The 22459-nt window shown below is 38.4% G+C and overlaps 1 protein-coding gene across 2 annotated transcripts in view; it reads right to left on the bottom strand.

Annotated features, from left to right (window-relative positions):
• The window catches only part of wscd2 (WSC domain containing 2), a 96232-nt gene that overhangs the window by 51191 nt on the left and 22582 nt on the right, over positions 1–22459 (bottom strand). The window contains exon 2 of one of the 2 annotated variants that reach the window (XM_053480918.1): positions 20325–20407. The exons of the other annotated variant lie outside the window; for it this stretch is intronic. The gene's annotated coding sequence lies outside the window, so the exon portion shown is untranslated. The remainder of the gene's footprint in view (positions 1–20324; positions 20408–22459) is intronic. 2 annotated transcript variants of the gene reach the window in all.

Raw genomic sequence — 22459 nt, 5'->3', positions numbered from 1 at the left:
CTCAGTGCTGCTAGGTCAATGTATCTCTCCACTCTTATAGAAAATAACAAAAATAATCCTAGATTTTTATTTAATACCATAGCTAAATTAACTAAAAACAAGACCACTGCAGAAATCTCCACAACAACAACATACAGTAGTGAGGATTTCATAAACTTTTTCAATAAAAAAATCATAAATATTAGGCAAAAAATTCAGGCTTTAAAACCAGACAATGTAAGTGATACAGATGATAAATTAATCACATCACATCAGAACCTAGAATACTTTACTCCCCTTGAAGCGAGTGAACTAATTTCACTCATCTCCTCTTCAAAATCGTCAACCTGTGAATTAGATCCTATACCGACACATTTTCTCAAGCAGATAGTTCCAGCAATAAGAGAACCCCTGTTAAAAGTAATTAACTGTTCACTCAGCAGTGGGTATGTTCCTAAATCCCTTAAATTAGCAGTTATTAAACCACTAATCAAAAAACCTGACCTTGACCCCTGTCAGCTTTCCAATTACAGGCCGATATCAAACCTCCCGTTTATCTCTAAAATTCTGGTAAAGGAAGTATCACAACAGCTATGTTCATATCTACATAGGAATAGCATACATGAACTGTATCAGTCAGGATTTAGGCCTCATCACAGCACAGAGACAGCACTCGTTAAAGTAGTAAATGACCTCCTAGTGGCCTCTGATCAGGGTTGTGTCACTATACTTGTGTTACTCGACCTCAGTGCAGCTTTTGACACTATTGATCATAATATTCTCCTTTACAGATTAGAAAATGTAGTAGGAATTAAGGGAATGGCCCTCTTATGGCTCAGATCCTATTTGACTGATCGTTATTAGTTTGGAGATTTAGATGGTGACCATTCCTAATGTTCTCAAGTTGAGTTTGGTGTTCCACAGGGTTCTGTTTTAGGCCCACTGCTTTTTTCCCTTTACATGCTTCCTCTAAGCAACATAATTCGTAAACATGGTATTAGTTTTCATTGTTATGCTGATGACACACAAGTATACGTTTCAGCAAAACCAAATGAGAAAAACCAGCTTACTAAAGTTGAGCAATGTGAGCAGGACATAAGAGATTGGATGCTAATTAATTTCCTTCTGCTTAATCCTGATAAGACAGAAGTTCTAGTCATAGGACCACAAGCAGCTAGAAGTAAGCTTTCTGATCACAATGTGATTTTAAATGGCCTTTCTGTTCCATCAAGTGCAACAGTAAAAGACCTCGGTGTGATTATAGATTCAAGCCTTTCATTTGAAGCACATGTAGATAATATTACCAGGATAGCATTCTTTCACCTCAGAAATATTGCCAAGATAAGAAATATATTGTCACTAAACGATGCAGAAAAACTAGTTCATGCTTTTATCACGTCTAGGTTGGATTATTGCAACGCCTTACTGTCTGGTTGTTCAAATAGGTGCTTAAACAAGCTTCAATTAGTCCAGAATGCAGCAGCGAGAGTCCTCACTCGAACCAGAAGATATGAGCACATCACCCCTATCTTATCCACATTGCATTGGCTTCCTGTGAAATTTCGCATCGATTTTAAAATACTACTCTTGACGTATAAAGCATTAAATGGTCTCGCGCCGCAGTATCTGAGTGAACTACTAGTGTCTTACAATCCGCCACGCCTACTTCGATCAAAGGATGCAGGCTGCTTGTCAGTCCCGCGTATTATTAAAACTACAGCAGGGGGCAGAGCTTTTTCTTACAAAGCCCCAAAGTTATGAAATAGTCTTCCAAATAGTGTTCGGGACTCAGACACAGTCTCAGTGTTTAAGTCCAGGCTAAAAACCTATTTATTTAGCCAAGCATTTTTATAAATAGATTAGCCTTAGGTAAAGGAGCAGATCTGGGGGACTCATGGACGTAGAGTATTAGGTGAACTGGTATGTTTGGATGCTGTCTTCCCCACTCTCATTGATCACTCAGGTTTGTTGATGGTGAGGTGATTGGTTGCCTTACATCTCTGGAAGCCCTCATGTTTGTGTTTCCTTCTGGCTCTCCCTTTTTAGTTATGCTGTCATAGTTAGTCCTGCCGGAGTCTCTGCTTGCACTCTGCACTAAATATACATTCACTTTTTACATTGTTCGACTGTGACCATACCTAACTGTTATTTCTCCATCTCTTTGCTCTCTCCTTTTCTGCTCTCTCCTCTCTCTCTCTCTCCCTCTCTCCTTTTTCCTCTACCTATCTTTCTGTCAAACTATACATGTCGCTCCTGAGCTGCCAGTGATCCAGACCCCCTCTGCCCGCCTCTCTAACTCATCCTGGAGTCCTGCTTCTGGTTGGAGATCTCATCACATGGATGCCCCCGTGTGGTCTGCCTGGAATGCGTGTGGTGACTGGGGTTGGTTCCACTTTTCCATGAAGGTGGTCCTGTCCTCGACTGATGCAGACAGCTGTTCTCTGAGAACCTGTGACTTCAGTCGCTCAATAGTTCAGGACTGAAATTTTTCACAGTCTACCTGAGCCTCCAGGAACAAACTGGACTTTAATCTTACACATCTCCTCTTATATTGAACTTCCAGTCTCGCATATTATTATGCACATCAATCCCTGCTATCTGTTTTCACCCAGATGAGGATGGGTTCCCTGTTGAGTCTGGTTCCTCTCAAGGTTTCTTCCTATTACCATCTCAGGGAGTTTTTCCTTGCCACTGTCGCCGTCGTCCTAGGCTTGCTCATCAGGGACAATCAGGGACAATCATATCATTTTGATTCATACACATTCACATTTCATACAAACTTAGTTCTTTTGATTGTGTAAAGCTGCTTTGTGATGATGTAAATCGTTAAAAGCGCTATACAAATAAAATTGAATTGAATTGAATTGAATTTTACTTTGTTATTTAACTATATAGCAACTTTTTCTCCACTATATTACCTCAATAAAATGTGTACTTTTTCTCTGATACATCTCCCCTAAGACTCTTTGTTCCTCCTTACTGCACCAATTCGAGCTGATGACATAATGCCCTGGCTTTAGCTAACGACTATTTGTTGGAATTGAGGGGCGTCGCTTAGGAACAGCTCTACTGACAAACAAATTGCCTAAATTAAAACACGCCCCTGAAGGCTTTGGGAACTGCCCCTTGAGCTTGGGCGTTCTGAGATTGCCCCTTGAGGTCTGCACCGTGTAGTGCCTTTCTGCTTTTAACGTTATAACCTGTCAGTGCTGAACTCACTGAACTCTTTAGTGGCTACGAAGATAACATCACACACCCGTAGCCTTATCTGCATGAAATCATTTTGCATTGAATTGAAAGATTCTTCCCACCAGATAAGGTGCATCTTATGCCTACCAAAAGTCACTGAATTACTGGTATTTGTAATTATTGGTAAAACTCCCCATCCAAACCGAAATAGCTTATTGAGGTAAGTTAACTTAAACTTGATTTAGTGAAGTCACAACATCAGTGTTGTTTCATATTGGTTAGTTAGTTATTATCAGCCTTTTCAGATATCTGGCTAACATGGTATCCAGGTTAACATGTGCTAGTTAGTGTCGCTGACTAGCCTACAGTACATGAAGATTTGTCAATGTGAATGTTAAATACGTTCACATTACCAGCCTAAAATGATTCAATTCCAATTTGTTTTTACTTCAATGTGACAAGGATCATCAGACAGACATGTCGACATTAGAGTCAGATCAAAAGTCATTTGTATTATGAGAAATTGAAAGTTGAGAAAGTAGACTATACCGCTGATCTTTTTTTTTCTTTCTGCAATAATTCAGAATTTGATGTATAGAAAGGTGTGGGAAGCCCGATATATTACGCTTTACTAAAAGACGTTCTTGAAAACTTGAGAAGGAATACTTCTATTTGCTGACACTGGAGACTCCTTTCAAAAATATTTAATAAACAACTTACATGGTGCTAATTACAGTACATGGCATGATGCAATTTAAGGAAGCCATTGAGCATCTGAATGTGATGAAACAGAAAAACACGTTCCCTATATAAAATTGAAGTCATAGTCATAGTTTATGAAAAAAAAAAAAAAAGTAGGTGGCAGGGATGGAATACTTTTCTACTATCAGTAACCATAACACTTATATAGCAAATATCGGCATCCCAGATTATGTACAGTACAGTATGTTTAAGAAAGCGCAGATAGCGTGTGTCATGATGTGTGAAGCTGCTGCATTACAGGGAAGAGCTGGCTGGAATAGGCCAAACCAGTACTGATAGTAAAACCAGTACTGAAGTATTGAGTATTCAGACTAAACACGACATGTTTATAGTCTATAAAGGAACAATTCGGTTTTTGAAGTCGCTAACCCGAGGATCAGATTGCATTCTTCTGAAATATAACATGATATTATTTATAACAGATCAGCTTCCTGGACCAAAACATTTAAACACCTGACAAAACATGTGCTCTCAGTTTTTAGGCCAGAAACCATCCAAAACCAAACCATTAAAAGACAATAAAAACATCCCCCTCTCTACAATATATCATGTAGCTGATGCATGATTCAGATGTATGTGGTTTCCTTTCATCATCATTTATTTCAAGCTTCCCTCCGGAAGCTTCCCTAACCCTAGGCTGTCAGCACGCTACCACAAGAGACCTTTTCGGCCTCATGGTTTCCTGTAAAGGCATCTCACAGTTAATCCAAAACATTACATTTTCCCACTTCATGTCTGAAACACTAGAGAGCAAGACATTGGAAAAGAAACATTTCAAAGGTCACTGTTCTACGGTTTGTGACATTATGGGTGGAGAAATATTGTGGGTCATACCGAAGTTTACTACAGTGTTCATAAGAATTTGTCTTGACTAACTGTTATGCTCCCGAGTGCTGCTGTTATAATAAGAACACACTATTTTTTGACTTATTAGTAAATCAACATGTGCTATTTCATTAAAATAATCCAGCTGTTATGGACCATGTCTTCTCTCATTCGCCTCTCATCTTTAAAGACATACAATTATTTCTCTTTTACTCTCTCTCTCTCTCTATCAAGCAGATCGTTCTTCTGTTTCGAGAGTCTGTTCAGCAGCGCAGCGCCCACATCAGATTAAATCAAATAAACTCCAAGCACACTGATGTTTACATTAGATTTAAGATTTTACCCAGCAGCTTCTAACCATGCCTGTCTGCTTGTGTGTGTGTGTGTGTGTGTGTGTGTGAGACGTCTTCGTGTGTGTGCCTAAGCATGTGCCAGTGAATTTAGCTCCCAGCCTCCTTTTCCTGATCAAATCTGTTCCACTCCACTCTTCTTTCCTGAACATCCTCCTCTGCACTAACTACATTAAACTAATTTTCCTCTCTATCTACATAACCCAAAAAAATCTGCATTTTTTTTCCAAAATAAGCACATTCTTTGGGTCTTCTCAATAATTTCAGACAAGAAACTCCAGTCTTAAACTTACATAAGAGTCAGATTGCATTACTCATAATATTTGAATGCTTTACTACGCTAAATCCTTTGTTGTGGCTGTTTTTATGTTTATGCCGCCACCCGAGTTGCTGTGTATCCTTTGCGCGATGCTCTTACTGTATCTTAAGGTCTTCATCAAAACCGTGCTCTACGACTTGACAATGCTCGAAAAGTTCTGGACAGTTCCTTTTTATTCCCTTAAAAAGAGACAGTTTTATTGTCACAGGTACTGCATAAGAAATGAAAGCATTTCTTCACATATCCCATGTTGTTTGAAATCTGGGGTCAGAACACAGGGTCATTCATGTTACAACACCCCTGAAGCGGATAAGATTTCAGGCCTTTCCTCCGAGGCCTCTCGAATGCTTGTTGTCATTTTAACATCTACACTTTCACAACTTGCTCCTGGTAGGTCTTCCTCTTCGTGCCATCAGGCTTCTGCAACTCGTCTAGAATGCAGCTGCGCTGTTTGCTTGCTTTCAACCTCCCCAGGTTCTTTCACATCAACCCACTGCTGCGTTCCTGCCTCACACACAAAGCTTGCAATAGAAAGCCAAGAAACAGACCACAAGACATTTATCGAACTCACAACTATGCATCTGGCATAAGACGCAAGGATGCCATGAATTAAGAATACATTTTAAAGTAGAACCTTCCACCTATAACCCTTTTAAATTAGGGTTTGGATTGTGGTTACATTTAGACCCTGATTTACTAAAGCCAGCATAAACACAAAACAGCCTCGCTCTGAATAACAGAAACTATCAGCGCCACAGTAAATATCATCTGGAAAGTACTGCTGAAATTACTGCAGCCACTGAACATTTATATCGGTCTTATTCCTCTGTTCTCATTCTGTTCCTCTTAATTGTACAGTTGTTTGGTTAAGCTGTCTAAGCCTGATTAATAGATTGGGGATCGGTGGAGCAGACCCAGCTTCAGGACATTCATTTTGTAAGCGTTATTGAGTATGCTCTGAGAGGCCAGTGGCGGCTTAGGAGGTTACAGCTCCGAGTTGCTGGTCAGAAGGTCAGAGGTTTGAGCCCTGCCAATGCCAAGTCGCCACTGTTGGGTCCTTGGGCAAGACTTACAGCCTAAACAAGCCACTGCATACAGTCCTGGTTTAAAGCCTGGTTAGAAAATGGAAAGGTTGTGACAGGAAGGTCATCCAACATAACACCTTTGTCAGATCTTGTGGATCAAATGATCTTATGTGGCGACCCCTAGGATGAAATGGACAAAGCCTAAGAAAAATGAAGCAAAGAATGTCCTGATCACACAATATAGCAGTATATTTTATGTCCAATACAGCATTAGTACTACACTGCTGCTTTCTATTCTTTAATATCGGATCATTCTGACGCATGATATTCATCTTGATATAACAAAACCATGTACTTTCTAAAAGCTTCTGCTGTACCCAGGGCTCAAATGCACATCAACCTTTCAACACACTTAGCACTCGTTACTGTTACTCTTCTACATCTGTATACTGTAAAGATCCAGTGTCATCCAGAAGAGGACTCTTTTTTCTTTTTTTGCATCTGGATCGTCTCAAAGTTTCGTTGTCATGTCATGGAATCTTCCCTTGTCACCTTCTGCTCTGGCTTACTCATTAGGGATCTAAAGCTACATTTTTTGAAAGCTGCTTTGTGTCAGTGTCTAATATGATCCAGTGGCCTTCTAGCTCTCTGCTGCCAGAGATTAAACAAAATGGCCAAAAGGCTAAATTTAATTTGTCCGGTTAAGCCAAAACGAGAGGAAGCTTTTATGGAAGACGGATAGCCGCTCGAACAAAACTACATTTAAATAATGGACAGTGGTGTGAGCAGATGGGCATTTATATAAGCAGCCAATGATATTGTAGCACTTCAGCGTTTTAGTGCGTGAAAGAACAAGCATTAGCTCTAATCTTGGACAGGATTGATGAGTTAACGGGCACAGTGAAGACATTTGCCAAATGAATAAAAAGGATGCTGTAATATTACATGGGCATTGTATAACTCAATCATCTGTGCTTCACTGGATTTAAAGATGTATACTGATAAGAAATGTGGACTTTTTCTTTAGGCGTGCATTGCACTCCTGCTTTAATTACGTTTGGCAGAACCGAATGACGTTCGCGAAATTAGCAGCGAAATGACTCCAGGCCGGAAGCCAGATGATTATCTGCCAGAACGTCAACAGTGTTCAGAGACTTGGCAGTGCAGAGATGAACTGAACTGAAAATGCTACATCGAGTACATGGAGTCGCGTCTAAATGTAAAAATGGTCCCATGATAGCAAATTCATAATCATTTACATAAACTGACTTTGTGAGCATTAACTTGTGATCCTGATATTACTGTTGCATGTAAGGTCATGATTAACACTTCTTTCTTAAGTTAAGATGTTGCAGTTTAAGGTTATGACGTCTTTTCACGGCCATACTCCGAAAGAAAATAGGCCATACTCCGAAACAATCACCTTTTGTAAATGACGTCATTGATCCAATACACCAATGGCTGTACTGTGAGCTATTGTTTAATGGTTTGTATTATCTTGATTGGAAAAGAATCTGTCTTATTTATGATGTTTGGAATGGAAGTTTATTTTTTCAGTGGAGGAACAGTGACTCAGCAAACAAACTTTCTTTTTGTTGCTCCCTTCAAGGGTCTGGCAAATATGAAGCCTGGTAACCCATCTCTCAAACAATATCAAACTGTTCCCGAGATATCTGGCTCAGAACAGAGGACTGACTTCCATATTCGAGTCAATGCTAGGGATCATGTAACACTGTGTCTGTGTGTGTGTGTGTGTGTGTGTGAGCCATGCAGAGAGGCAAATTGTTATGGGGACTGGGCCACAACCCCTCCACTAACACACTCCCTCACCGGTCTCACAGCCATTATATATACTTATATCTTTGAAACTATGTGGGGTAGGAAAAAAAAAGGTCACCATGCACTAGATTTTAACCATCTTTCAGTACAAATCTAACTGTTAGACTTTAGACTTTAGAATTCAGACTTTGTCTCACGGCTATTTTCGGTTAGCCATACCGCTAGTTTTTTAAACACAGCATATAAATTGAATCCATTCCGGAGGTGATTTCTTAAGGCGAAAACTCGTATTGCGAACGACATTTTCCAATTGGAAATAATGTTATTGCAGATAATCCATTCCAGCCATCCAAAAATATTACCAATATTACCAATCTCCAACACCACATGCATATTTTCACATATAAAAACAATCAAAACATTTATAAAAAATATGTCAATTAAGTTAAATATGAAACAAATAGACATTAAACCTTGTTTAACCTAAATTTATGATTCCTCTCGTCACTGGCTGCTTCGAAATACCTAAACTGAGAGTTGCTCCCTTTTCTTCGTGCTACCACCCTTGATAACATTCCTGGGATCCATGGTGCTATGTCTTCATAAAATTTTTACAAAATTTAAAAAATAACCCACACACTGATGCAAACATGCTTTTGCCAGTGTCCGGGTAAGCTCAGTTCGTTTGCTCGTATGCCAAAAATGGTGCGTTTGTCAAGGCAAATTTCTTGCAAAATTTTAGTTCTTAAGGTGAAAATTAGTGAGGTGGGGCGTTTATATGCCAAGTGGTTGTATACCACTGATAAAAGTGAACTTTGAAAAATACCACCTTGATTTAGCTCAGTGGGACAGATAACGGGTTGTAGGATTGACTTCAGTTGGATAATTCCAATCCATTTTAAACGATATGGAAGCTTCATCAACATTCTACCCAAGTAAATAAAAGTAAATAAGCTGATCATTCCTTTTTTTTTGTAGTGATGGTTTTGTCCAATGACATCCTTTTATTTTGATTAGAAAAGATTCACTGATGCTTAGATTTTCTAATGCTTTTTTTGTAAAAAAGCATTAAACTGTGCCTCCTGTATCTCCATAGAAAGAAGTCAAAGGTTGTGAGAGTTCTGGCTCCACCACAGATAGAATGACAGGTACAACAGAATAAACATCCAAGAAACCTTTCCATGAACAACGAACAAAAGCAAACTCTCTACCCACGCAGCAGTTCTACTGGAGTTTAGCCAAACTCAATGACTCTGAAAGCTAAACGAAAGGATCAGCCAGGAGCATCCCATTGTAATCTGTGTAATACTCCACAGTCTATTAAGTGCCCACGTCTTTATTCAATCCTGGGAGAGACTAAAATGGAAGGAAAAAGAGGAACAGAGAGTTAAGTAAAAAAAAAAAAAAAGCTAAACGTTAATCCTCTAATCCATATCCCAATATCCCATATACTGTAGTGGCCGTGATTTCAGTGTAGGCTGTCAGAGAGCTAAGTGAACAGGCTTTCACAAAAGGACACTGGATAGTAATAAGAGTCTAAGAAACCTTAATAATAATAATTATAATGATGAAAACAACAGAAATTATTTGAGCACTCAAGCAATAAGACCTTAGGATTTCCCACCATTGCGCAATAGCGTTTGAAGTAAGGCTTAAAAAAAGGATTATTTTTATTAGAGCACATTTGACTTCTATCTATTTTTATGCAAGAGTGCTTAAACAACCTGGTAAATTTCAACATTGTAAAAAAGGTTATCGACTAAGTAATATCACAACAGAGGGTGTGCTGTTGTGATAAATATCAGAACAGGTGTGAAGTAGTTGTACACGTCTCAGCCATGCTGATATTTAGCCCACAACCTCGACTATGCTTTTATAGAATGGTTTCACAAATACTATTTATTATCAAAATTTGTGTGTTTATCTACGTTATTATTTTGCTCTGCCAACATATATCCTTCCATAACTGGCAAAACTAACTAGCTGAGATTGCTGGAGCTGGCGACTGTCAGGTGAAAATAGTGCTACTGTATGTAACCAAATGGTGTGAAGAATCAACCATCAAGGGGTCTCCTTAGTTTCCCTTATTCTATATTTTCACTTATTTTACTTCATAATATCAGATACCTTAACTTCCGGGTTTTGGAAAGCTAGTGCGCTAAGGTGTACAATCCCTACTTAAGCTACTTATCTTTGTAGCTCGCCTTAGACATAAATAAAACAACAATAAGGTAATTTGAAACAAGTTAAAAAGCAATTATGAAGGAGAAAAACAGCTTTTTAAGATGACAATAGGTATGTTTTCCTGCTTAAAGTGCTTGTTAAAGTGCTGTTTTTTATTGTTTTTTGTTTGCTGCTGTCCCCGAACTGCGGATCGTACAGACCTTACCAGCAGGACATACATATAATTAAACATTCATCCATCCCTCTAGGAACCTCTGTAGTCCAACTAGGGACCATGGAGGCCAATGGTGACCATGGTATTTATTCCCATTGTGTACAACTGTATGTTATTGTAAAACATCCCAGTGCTGTTACCATCAATTATCACCACTCGTGAAATGCCTCTCATATAATTAGATTACTTATTCGGAAATAACTGTTGTATAACGCTTTTTAATGGGCACCAAGCCCATTTAACTATGGTTTTCAACCACAAGTAGACCTCTAATGGATTAAAAGCATTAATAGCAGCCTTCATAAAAGCTGAACTGCCAGAAGTAAAGATGACTAATAAACAGACTTGCGCGCACACGCAGAAACCAAAAACCAGAAACACATCGAGGTAACAACCAATAACGAAAACAACCTATTCATAACAGGGGTAAAGAAATACGTTTAAAGTTCTGAGAACACCATCCCACATCAAGTTCCCACACTGCACAACGGGTGCTTCTTGTTTCTAGCACAGTAAATGAAATATTGTATACATTTTGGTTTTAGTACAGACTTAATTTTGTCATTACACAAAATAATGTAATTTTATTACATCACATAAAAATAAATGATTACATAATTAATAATTTTTTTTTATCATATTAACTTTAAATGCTTATACCTGCTGTTTAGACATTACATACGAGATAACGAAAAACTAGCTGGATCTGCTAATATTCTCCAATATTAACTTACTCATCGTCTATAGTGCTGTATTTGGTATACAGGGTCGAGGGGAGACTCAGGGCACGAGGTAGGGTACACCCTGGACGGGGTGCCAATCCATTGCAGGGCAAGCGAACATGTACACACACATGCTCATTCACACACTACGCCAGGGAGCCTAATCTGCATGACTGAGGTAGACCCTGGAGATGCAAGGCGACTGTGCTAACAGTGTTAATATAAAATATAAAAAGTATGTAACAATATTGTTAGTATTGACCATTAGCTGAAGAAAAAAAACCACCATATTTTCCTATAGTAGCTCATCCCAAAGTATTTTATGGTTTGTGGTTAGGTTTGGTTTATAAAATAAAAAGGTTAGATTCTTGAAAAGGCAAATGTGAAACGAACTTTTTTTAATATGGTTGTACGTTGTAAATCACAAAAAGCTTTAAATGCCCAATTACCGACTACAGACTTGTGAGAAAAAAGTGGAATCAACCAGATCAGATAGCACAAAAAAAAAAAATGCCCAGAACCTTCCGGAAAAACATGCGATTCTACTTTATATACACCTGATCTGTAGAGAAGGTGTGAGCCATAACATTTAGAAAGTAGGTCAGCGGGTCTAGATACTTTAGCACGTATTTAATATGAGATAAATCTATCAATGTGCTGGAAAGATGTGGTCATAGATGTAGATTTAGAATTAGTAAAGGTTGAAGAGCACCAACACTCAGATGGGGAAATCCTGCAGTGATTAAAGCTCAGCATGCTTTTACGAGTATCATGCATGAGAAGCTCGAAGCTTTAATATTTAGGTATATTTAGAGCTTTTCTTTAGGTTAAAGATTAAATTCAGCTTAAATGTACCTAAACAATTATTTTGGCCTTGTGTAGCTTCTAAATATTATCTCAACTTTACTAAAATAAAATCTTAAAAATAAGTTTTAATTAATTTAATGTACTTAATTTTATATTTTCTTAAATGTGCTTACCATAAAAACATCTCTTTTTTTGATCAACTTAGATATTTTACTTGAGTAAAACAAACTTGCATTCATTTATTTATGTTGATACATGAATGTTATTTTCCAGTGAGCACAAGTATATAAAGTACATTATAAACTGAATTGAGATGCATGAGTGAAGATTAAAAAAAGTGTTAGATTCATGGTCAACAAACCTCATCCTTTCAGTAGCTTGTTTAGGAGTCACAAGGCCATTCTGACATTTAGACTGGTTCACCACCATTAGCTGAAGACTGGGTTGGATTAAGGACAATTATCAACCCTACAATTACGATCTAAACTACGAAGGATGTTCAAGTTTAAGTGGGACTTTTGATTGTGCATAATAACAGAACACAGTTATAAGAGTAAAGACTTTCTTTTTATTTCTCTATATAATCCCCTGCTACAATAATGCACTTATCCCAGCGTTTCACTAGTGCTTGGATATCATCAAGGTCGAAAGTTCTTCCGGTACTCCGGAGCTGTATGTTGTTCGGAGTCATGTCTGAAACGCTGGCCTCATGAACTCCTTTAATGGCCCAAATATGTCGAAATGGCTCGGAGTGAGGTCAGGACCGTACTGGGGTATGTACCAATACCTCCCAGCTGAGTTCTGGTTATGTGCAAGTGGTGTTTGTGAATGATTGTATGTACAGTTCCAACAGACAGATGCATATCTTCTCCAAGTTGGTGACAAGTTATCTGTCGATTTTTAAAGATCAGGCGTTCCACTTGCTAAATGTTCAAAGGAACAACTACAGTGGGCTCTGAGGCACCTCAGCTGGGCTTGTCATTCACTGTCTTCTGTAAATGTGTAAATTGGTTTTTCCGCCTTCATTCACAAGAAATTTCATCACAAGTCCTGCTTTGTCTTAAACACCCCAATCGTATTTTAAAAGCTGTACAATCCGACACAACGCTGAAATGTTAACTGTAATGTTAGAACATCAAATGTATTCGACTTATCCAGTGCATCAAGAACCACTCAGATCTTTGTTCTTTCAGATCTTTAAAAGAACAAACATCTCATGACCTAACAGATTTCCGAAAAAGTCTTTAACTGGTGCTCAATTTGGGCTCATTATCTTCAGTGACCAAGAAACAGAGGCCAATCTGTCAGCAAGAGGCCAGATGATGTCCCGAAGCCACCAGAAAGAACAAAGACTGTCTTTGAGTCGTGGAAAAAAAGGACTGCTTCATGGTGTGTCCGTCCTGAGAAGTCTTTCAGTCTCATCATTCAAATCTACGGTTTCACAGGCTAGAGATTAGCTTCAGTTTCCAGGTGATAGCATGTCAGATGAGATGAGAAAACTGTTTAGACCACTGCTTAATCAAGCACTCACCTTGAGGGAGAACAGCCATTTATAACGTAATCCTTGAAAATGAAAAGAAATTTAAGAAAGCAATGTTGCTCTGGGATTTATAATTCTGAGTACATTTTTAAGATATATAATATATTAAGATATCATAATATTATATGTGTGTAGTGATATTTTTTAACAATTTTCCATTATGTTGACTAACAAGGTATAAATGTTCAGTAAAAGGACGAGATACAGGATGCCAATGGTTGGTGTTAATTTCTTAGCTGGATTGGAGTGTAAACCAAACTAAATCAAAAGCTGTAATCTAGACAAAGTAAAATTGTGTTCTCTGCATATCCTGGCGTTTTTGGAATCTGGGGTCAGAAGGCAAAGGTCAGCCATGATATAGCAACCCTGAAGCAGTGAGTGTTAAATGTCAGCTTGGCCTGGCTGGGAGCGAGCTGATCATTAACCAAGAACCTTAACTGTCATGCCACCAACGTCCTGGCAAATTTACTAAAACATTTAGTAATGCACATTTTTTTTTGTGCATATTTGTGCAACTGATGAACGTTAATCTCTATATTTATTTAAAGCAATAAACAAAATTCTCACAGAAAGATGAAACAAAGTGGCGAATAAACACCTTAAGAGAACCTCCTTAATCTATTAATGCAGCCTTCCCATGTTAATCTTTGTTTTCGTGGTCTCCGAGTGGCGCAGTGGTAACGATCCGGAGATCCTGAGTTCGATTCCCGGGTGATGCTGTAACCTCTTGCAGGTGGAGGTCTAGAGAGAGCTGATTGGCCGAGATCTCTCAGAGGGGCGGGATGAGAGATACTTAGTGCTCCCACACTAATTACGGCTCTACAGCCAATCAGCGGGGTCTGTGAGCTCACGCAAGCGGAAGGAGCGGATAGCGCTGTCGCGATGATGCAGTTGGCTGTCACGTGGTTTGGAGGAAACGTCTTTAGCCCTCCCAACTGAGTGGTAGTAGTAGCCTTAATGTGGGACCCCGCTAGTAACCTGAAGAAATTGGATACGACTAAATTAGGGAGAAAAAAGGGAAAAATTATTTTCTTAATTTATAAAATTTCTTTAGTTTCTGCTTTGGACGGGCATTGGTGGCTCAGTGTTGGGTTTCTCGCCTGCCAAGCAGAAGGCCCGTGCTTAATTCCCCCAAATGCGCAACTCCATCCGCTGGATGCAGTGCCAGTCCCAAGCCCCAATGAAAGACCAAGAACAAAGGTAACCTGTTTTGGAAAATTCCCCTTCTGTAATTTATAGACGTTCAGAAGGGTTTCAGACCTTGAGAAAAAAGAACTCTGTTTTTTTGTTGTTTTCTACTTTCGTATTGGTTGGGGCTTAAACAAGCTAATTACATTTCCCCACTATTGTGACCTCATATAGGAAAAGCCCCTCACCTCAGTAGTTGCTCAGTTCTACTGTTCTCTGGCGGGCCGTGGTTCAGGAGTAGCTCATTTACATAGACACAAAAATGGAAAATAAATTAAGTTTTGAGATATAAAAAAAAAGCATTATCTAAGGGGTATTTCAATCTGTAGCATTGGGAAGTAAAATATGGGACCTTTAACTCAAACAATGTCAAATAATCAAGTTTTAAATGTGTTCTTAAAATAAAAATAAAATGCCGAAATTGAGATTGACAATGTACTATTTATTATGTTACTTGAATATGATGGTATTATTATGATATTTATTATATTGCAGTACAAAAAGTGTACAATTTAGAGCCAATCAATCGACTCTCCGTGTTTGCAAATGTTAATAAATGTAGAAGTTTTTACAGGATTTAACAATGTCCCAACGCCACTGGATTTCCTTAAGTAGCTCACTTCTTATGTAAATGCTCTAATAAATAATTAACTAATAAATGAATCTGGATTAAGTTTGCTAAATGATGCGCAGTGTTAGCAGAGTACCATCATTATTAATTTTTTTCAAACAAGGCAAAAACACCATGACAATTTGATAACTTCTGTTTCATGTGCTTTTTTTAATCATTACCTTTTTTTAATCAATGTAACATTCAATAGATTTACAGAACCTTAAAGCTGATGTGTTCATATGTGCCATATTAGTGTAATAACATTTTGAAGCACTGCATTTGTGTTATTCTAATCAAGACAATGAGTGCAAATGTGCCGGGATAAAAACAATATTCATGATTGGGCGTTTTCTTTTTTCCAACAGCTCTCATTTAACCACATTGTAATGAATTGTGGAGCTTAGCCTAGAGTCCATTTAGATAATTGAACATTATGTCTTATGTATTTATTGTGACTGGGACATGCTAGTTTTTTTGTGGACACATCTTATTTTAAGAAAGAGGATTATACACGTGGAAGGGTAGAAACAAAGATATGAGCTGAAAGATATCAAATATTCCAACAAATTATAAACACACCCTGTTTAAAGGGGTTAAAAATGCACCATTAGTATCCCTTTTTTCCCCATAAAAGACACTTATTATAAAGACATGGTGTGCATGGCATAACTCATTCTAAGAGATTATAGCTTCAATAACATACTATAAATTGCTAATGTAATCCCATACCAAGTGTTCAAAATACAAAATTCATTGTAATTCCATGTCATGTACTGAAGAACCCTTTTCTGTTTGTTTACACACGACTGCAATTTAACAAGCGCCATCCTAGCCACCACTTTCCTTATCACACCTTGATCACACGCTCACACTATTCCTCATCCTTTTAGCTCTGTCCTTATCCAATTGTATCTCTCAATCTTCCGGATATCTGATCCAGCATCAGGAGAGATGTAGACCCACGAAATGAGATGAACTGCCAATAATCTGGTTTGACAGAGATCAGTCATCTTACCAGGATAAAGGGTAGAGCAGTAAGGAAGTAAAAAAAAAGGAAAAGATTCCATAAGAAAAAATTTCATACAATAAGAAAGTAAATACAGAACAATTAGATGAAAGCAAAGGGATAGGAATGAAAGGAAATAGCTCCTGTGGCTGCGATGGCCATCACACACCTTGACTGATCGGCCATTCAGTAACATCACCACCACAAACTGAACTAAATAACATCGACCACCAACTGTATACCAGTAAACTGGTGACAGGATCATCCGCATCCAAGGCTCGCCCGTGCCTGCAGAAGATCCCAAAGAAAAGCCAATGCAGCACAAATCAACAAAAAAAATTTTGTTTACAAAGGCACCAGAACACCCAGTGCACCATAGTCGGCTATGCATTGGGCCCATCCGATCCAGGGAGGTTACACCCCACAACAAATGGCATCCATGGGATTCACTGCCAATGTCCTGGCACCAGACACCACAGCACACCCCCAGAGCCATGCCTTGGTGGGGCACAAGGGGAACCTAAAGCCTTGGGGTTTTAATGTCAATGGATTTAAAGCTATGGCCGATCATTGGAGTGATGTGGAGTGGACAACCTTCCTACCTATCTCCTGCAGTCGGACATGATATTTTCCCACCAACTTCATGCACAGAAATAAAAACACATAAAATAAAAAACAGTGATCCAGGAAATAGTATAATTTTCCAGTAGACATACAGACACATTGGTCATTTTTTAAACAAGGCTAATAGTGTGTCAAACACAAGACATTCAGATGGTAAACAAAGCAATAACCCATCTCATCGCACAAGCACATGTTTGAAATGAGCCGCAGTTGTGGGCTGGACATGCTCCAACTTCCAAATGATCAAGAAACAAAGTGCCAGTGTGATTTGTTTGACCGAAGGCTCAACTTTCTTCCCCCTGGCAAAGCGTCACTCAGGCACCGCAAGCAACATTATTTGATCCGGACGTTAAAAGGAACATGTGTTTTGTGTATACTTGTTTGATTTGTTGTAATGACATGGAGAAAGTGCAGGCATATATTGGCAGGTAAATGTTTTGAAATCTAAAACTTTGGCACAGTCCTCTTAATTATCCAGGAAAACATTAAAAATATACACAAAGTGTAAAAATCCCTTGGCTAACATTGACACGCAAGGCGGTGTTCAAACATCCTTAACACATCCTGTTGGGATACTCTAGCTTCCCTTTCCGTGTTAGGTTTTCGTGTTGCACGACTTAAATGAAGTTTGTTAGATAAATTTGTAAAAGGGTGAATCATTGATTTATTCTGACTGTGGGAGCGATGGCAACAATGGTAATAAGAAAATCCAAGAAAGAGAGAAGGACAGATCTCTAAGTATTTGCAAATGGGCATGATAACTCTATGTTAAAGGCATAAACAGTAATGCAGAAACATTTATAGCAACCAGCTAATAATCATATTTTATAATGGTGTTCAAAGCAAGGTTGCAAAAGCAAAAGTATAAAATGTAATGAAAGATTCACTGTCTGTTTATCTGACTCCAGATCAACGGTTCCGTCTAAAGACTTTTGACCCAAAAAAATGGTGTTCACACTTTTATCACGAGTGTTTTTGCCTTCAAGTTGGCTCCGCGTTTTTGCCTTTAAGATGGCAGCCTTGGCACAACCCTCTCTAGTACTGGGTTTGTTTTGGTTATTGTCTGTCTGGTTATATCTACTACACAAGAACTGCTTAACATCAACCAGTCTACTCCAGACTCAGGCAATCACCCTCGTAAACAGTCGATATGGTTTACATGGAATCTGCTGTATCAAAGCACCAGCATGTTTTATTTACAAACTTCTTACAGCCTACTTCACATCTACAGTGTGAGTACTGTATTGGAAGAACGGTCAGTCTGGTAATAGAGTCACCGACAGCCGGAATCTAATTCCTTATTTGTGTATCAAAATACATGGTCAATAAACTTGAAACAAATTAATTAATTGTTTAATTGTTTAAAAAAAAAAAAAAAAAAAAGATCAAAGAAAATGATAAAGCATCGCTGACACTTGGGAAGGTATTAAATGATGACATACCACAAAATTTATCACAACAAATAATGACATATATCATAATAATATAGTAATAATGACTCACAAAACTGAGGCTCATGACCTCGAAGGTCAAAGTTTCCCAAGATACAATGTATTGACAGTGAAATTAGCTGAAATCAAAAGCTATTGTCTTTGTCTACAAACTCACCCTTAATGCCAAGAAAACCAAAAAATCTCACTGTGGATTTCTGGAAATCCCTCTCCCATCTACTGCACATCAATGATACTGAAGTGTAACATGCCCGCGGCTTCAGGTTCCTGGGTGTACGCATCGCAGAGGATCTGTCCTGTCAGCATAACACTTCACTTTTAGTTAAAAAAGTGCACTTCCTGAGTTCACTAAAGAAAGTTCATCTGTCACCCTAGAAATACTACACAGCTATTATGGTTGCTCAGTTGGTTACAGAGCATCCTGACCAACTCTATCACCAGCTTGTATGGCAGCTACAGGGTGTCTGAAAGGAAAGCCCCACAAAGAGTGGTGAAAACCACCAGCACATCTTCAGCACTTAACTAGCTGCCATTTAACACTTTTCGCTTGAATAACAACTCCTTCAGTCCTGGAGAAGGTACAGAAACATTTGCACCAGAACTAGCAGGTTCAGGTTAAGCTTTTTTCCACACATTTCTCACACTACAATACATTACACTACAGAGTTAAAACATTTAAACCACCTTAAAACTCTGTTCATTTGCTACTATCCATATAAAGATATAATTGTGGGCGGCACGGTGGTGTAGTGGTTAGCACTGTTGCCTTGCACCTCCAGGGTCCAGGTTTGATTCCCAGCCAGGTTTGATTCCTGTCTCTGTGTCTATGGAGTTTGCATGTTCTCCCCGTGCTTGGAGGGTTTCCTTCCACAATCCAAAGACCTAATGATTAGACTAATTGGCGGTACCAGATTGCCTGTAATGTGTAAATGAGTGTGTGTGTGCTGCGATGGATTGGCACCTTGTCCAGGGTGTACCCCGCCTCGTGCCCCTAAGCCTCCTGGGACAGACTCCAGGCCCCTGGCCACCCTGAATATAGGACAAATCGGTATAGATGGTGAGTGAGAGATATAATTGTAGATTTTTTTTTTTTATCTACCCTATATATATGATCTCTATATACAGTGTCCACTTATAGTGGTTAGCACTGCCATTTGGCACCTCCAGGGTCCGAGTTTGATTCCCACCACGCAGTCTAAGTGCATGAAGCTTACATGTTCTGCCCGTGCTTGGTGGGTTTTTTCGGGTACTCCGGATTCCTCCAACAGTCCAAAGACATCCAGATTAGGTTAACTGGCGTTCCCAAATTAATCTGTATTGTGTGGATGTTGACCGGAGGTCCTACCACAGTTGTGAAAATGGGAATAAATACAACGGTCACCATTAGCCTCCACAGATGGACTACAGTGGTTTCCAGATGGATGGATTGATTTTTGCATATTCTCTTGCTCAATTTTACAAATAATACTTCCTTATATCTCTTAAGTTCTATAGCGACTGCACATATTCACTGTCCAAAGCCTTGTTATATGATATTTCCTCTGTGTGTGTGTGTGTGTGTGTGTGTGTATATACACATATATAGTACATTCATAGTTGTTTAAAGCAATGCTTAAAATTTGGCTGCTTATGTCTTAAACTTTTAAAATGAGTGAAAATTTCATTGATTAAATTGAAGAAAAAAAATCGTAAAAAATACATTTCCAGATGAGATCATTTAAGAACTATGGTTATCTTTGAGATTCACCTTCTTTAAAGTTCTTTTAAAATATCCTCTCGTGTATGTCTCCTCTCTTCCTGCACTACAAACTCATGATACACACCTCCAAGCTGTGGGAGAAAAGAAATATATTACACTTATATATTACACATGACTCTATAATCACTATAGTTCGACTTATAGTAGCATTTCATAGCAGAGTACTGAAATGTCATGTTTAATATAACAAACAAAAGCAAAATATTGTCACATGACATTCGCGATCTTTTAAAATTGTGCAACTGCACCAGGCCTGCGAAAGGAAGTGAAACTTAGCTGCGAAAGGAAATGACCGTCTTCCATCTCTCACACCAGTATTTCTTTCTCTTCTTTTCTCATTTGATTTCCCGTTCACATCTAAGCACCTTTGAGTTGCACCTCATGTCTAACATGCCTTGCACATCTTCTGAGCCGTGTCAGGCTGTGTTTGGCATAAAACCCACACTCTCCTTATGTACATGATAGAGCATGTGATTTTTTTTTTTCTTTCTACCTGACACATTTCCTTATTCATTTTCTAGTCCTCGCTTTACTGAAAATGATGTGTGATTTAGTCATATTCAAACCCACGCTCATGCACACGCACATTTTCCCTCTATTCTTTTTCCTGCATTCGCTGTTGTGCAAAATGCTGTAGTTATTACACTTCCCTTTTCCCCTTTTCTATCCATTGTTTGTTTGAATTGAATGTGAATTTGACTGATTTTTAAATCTTTATTTTCCTCAAAACTCTAAATTACTTATTGTGTAAATGGCCTGACTCTCTGTCGCGTCCGCTTTTCTCCCCATCCCACATTAAACACATGAGCGACATCATTTACAATTGCTTAAAATGAGAAATCCGGTTTGCTATTTATGGCATCAGCGCTCCCAGGCTCTAATTTCTCGTCATCATTTTAACTACACAGATTTCTGGTTAATTTAATTGGGGTTGATGAGGAGCTGATTGGAGTTATAGAGTGATACATGCTTTAAGATGTACAATGAGTTATAGTTTTCCTCAATTCATCAGATTAATTTTGAAGGCAGACTTGATACTTAAAGGCACTTTTCACAACCCCGTTTATAAACCTCCACAACATGATGTTATTTTGTCACAACAGAGTTTTAAGTCTCATTTCTGTTCAACAAAAGCAAATGCATTCGGACATCATTTAAATGGCTCTATTGCATGTTGACGGAATTAGTACTAAAATCAGATGTTTAGTGAGACTAGTTTGTATATGACTAGTTTGGCAGCAAAATTAGATAACTCCATTTTTGCAGTTTTAAACTTTGAAAGAATATTTTGTGCATGTTTACTTTAAATCAGCTCATTTATGTGTGAATCTTGTGTTATTATGCAAAACGCTATAACTCCACCTTTTTGTCACAATCAATTACCAGCCTAAAGTTATGTTTGTAGTCATTTATTTAAGTATGCAATTTAGTATAAATAATATATTAATTGAGTTGAAATAAAAAAAATAAAAATAAAAAAGCAACATAATGCTTTGATTATGATTTTGTAGCGAGTCAAATACAAAGTAACGGCAGAAAATTAGATCAAGGAAATTTCAAAGTGCTGTGTTGGGTTTTGTTACACACCAAACCTTTACAGCTTCGTCAGCCTTCCATCAAACAAGCTTCAGTTTCACATCAGTACTTGTAAAAAGCTTCCTATCATGGCACAGGTATGCATCACTTAACATCTGTTTGTGCATTAACTCAAGGCACATCTGTCAACCGCAACAGCTTCCCACACACAGCGCATCTTCTACACAAATCGCTCATACCATTATTTCTCTGCTTAGCAGCAGCAAGAGAGCGAGACGTAACATACTGTTGCACTTACGAACTAACTTTACCACAGTGTTTACACTGTGGTATCCCACATATGTTTGTTAAGTATATGTACACATGATTCTCACACAACATTCAAATCTCATAATGTCATAATTTGACAGACGTAGCTGAGACCCTATGCAACACGTTCCTGTCATAAATTGCCGCCCAAGTATATTTGGCGGGCACCAAAGTATATTTGTCAACCCCTTTTTAAAAAAATCTGCCCAGCTGCCATCCGCCATCGATTAACTAGTAGCGAACAGGTTTACAGAATAAGCAGGTACAGGAGCTGTAGT

The sequence above is a fragment of the Clarias gariepinus genome, chromosome 21 (genome assembly GCF_024256425.1).
Source record: "Clarias gariepinus isolate MV-2021 ecotype Netherlands chromosome 21, CGAR_prim_01v2, whole genome shotgun sequence".
Classification (NCBI taxonomy): Eukaryota; Metazoa; Chordata; class Actinopteri; order Siluriformes; family Clariidae; genus Clarias; species Clarias gariepinus.
The sequence above is the reverse complement of the archived record's forward strand: the minus strand, read 5'-3'. Positions and strand labels throughout refer to the sequence as shown.